This window comes from Rhinolophus hipposideros (genome assembly GCF_964194185.1).
Source record: "Rhinolophus hipposideros genome assembly, chromosome: 18".
Lineage (NCBI taxonomy): Eukaryota > Metazoa > Chordata > Mammalia > Chiroptera > Rhinolophidae > Rhinolophus > Rhinolophus hipposideros.
In genome coordinates this window covers 29,488,991-29,491,071 of record NC_138064.1, presented here as the reverse complement: position 1 = coordinate 29,491,071, position 2,081 = coordinate 29,488,991, and positions in this window count along the sequence as shown.

The window sequence follows — 2,081 nt, the reverse complement described above, 5'->3', positions numbered from 1 at the left end:
CACACTAGCTTACCAATTAATTTATATGCACATTCAAATATTTATGCCTTCAAGGCAGAGTCCTTTATTTAACTTTATATAGGTTGACACACAGCCTAGATGACTGATTCCTCGTTTCTCTTCATTTAATACATTACTTATAGGAATTCTTTCTTCAAGCACTGAAGTTCAGAATGGGAAAAACAGAAATTTTCATGTTTAGCACTCCAGGCCCCTACCCATCTTCTCTCATGATGTCCTAGAGGTACCACCTGCATCTGCTCACATCCTAAATACAGTTCAAAAGGTTAAATAGCAAAGGTAAAATTTGAGAATACCCAATACATCACTAAACGGCCATGATGTTTTGCTTTGTGATATTTTGACTGTTAAGGTCTAGAATCGACCGCCACGCGATAATGCAAGTCACACAGCGAGGTTTATTTCCAGCTAGCTGGGGTCCAAGTATCTGCCCGACGCAGCGGGTTTCAACAAGGACCCCGAGCACTCAAAGCCAAGGGTTTATATAGCATCTTTAAAGCATCCAGTAATTTTCCATAGCTTCAAAGAGTATACATATCATGGGCTTGTTCCACATTCTGGGGATTTGACAAGATAAGCTGGCTTGTACCCCACCCAGTCGGCAGTTAACAAGATAAGCTCTTTTCAAACAGGACATCTGGTCCACACCCTGTTAAGGTCATTCAGAAAATGGCTTCCTTTCTTATGCTAACCTACTCTTACATGACCAGATATTAAACCTCATTTCCCTTTGTGCAAAACAATAAAAGTACTATTAACGTGGTCTCCAAAAAACACTTAGAAAAATTGAGGTCAGTGAGATGTAGGATGGAATTGGAATATGGAGAGACTAAAAGTGAGGAAGCTAGTTAGGAGGTGGCAGATGATAGAAATAATAGTAGGGATGTCCAGACATCTTTGGGGTAAACTCTGCAGGATTTGGAGCCAAAACGATACGGAGAGTGAGGGAGCAGAAAGATTGTACAATAACTCCCAAAAGTGTTTCTTTGTGTGGATGGTGATATATAAATAATATAAGAAGTACAAGAAGGGGAGATTTGAGAAAGCACAGGAGCAGTTTTGTTCACGTCAAAGTCAAAGTTTCTGGGAGGCATCTAGGTGGTAATCCAGTAGAAAGTCGATTTAGGATCAACTTCCCATTACCTGTTATGCATCAATTGACTGCATCAAAACCATCCACCAATATTTTTATTCAGTAAGAATGAGAAGGGATGAAGGCATCTCCTTTTAAAATTATTTTTACTGATGTCTCTGAAGTGCCCCAAAGGTATGAAGCCCTGGTCTCAGTTTCAAGGTAGAAATTGGGGTTGGCAATATATTGGGTAGCATAAGGTAAGTTTAAAACAATAATTTTGAGTTAGATCTCTCAAAGTGTGATTCCAACAAGGTATGCAACTTTTTGCATACCTCTCATGCAGCATAAGAATACTAATAAAAGTCTTTCAAGGTTGTTGTAAGAATTAAATGAGACAAAATATATAAAGAGATAAACACAGCTTCCAGCACATAATAATTGTTGAAAAATGGTAGATTTAGAAGTCATAGGAGTATTTGGAGAATGGAAACAATCATACTAAAAGAGCAAAAGAGGTGGGAATTGAAGGCCAGGCCTTGGAAATGCCAACTTTTTAGGAATAAGGAGAGAATGATGAAGCAAATACACTATGAAAGTATAGGCAAGAGGACAGAGAAGATTCATGCGGCCTGAAACAATGAAATAATGGAGGAAATTGTTTCAATAGTCATGAGATATGTCCGATAGCATCAATATAGGGAATAAGGAAGACTAAAACCAGAACTAGCATTATTAGACTGGAAAATTAGGAATTCATTGGGGAATGACAATTTCAATAGAACTGTAAATTTAATGAGCCTTCTTGCCTGTACCCTTAAGGATGGCACCTATGGTTGACCTTTAAACAGTCTTATCACCAGCCATTGGTTTTAGTTTCTGGTTGATTGATGTCTGTTCCAAGGGCTACTATATCTTGCCTTTGAAATATTGTTGCTTTTGTGTCAAGTGGACCTTTCATGCAAAATGGTGGTCAGAGAACCTAAAG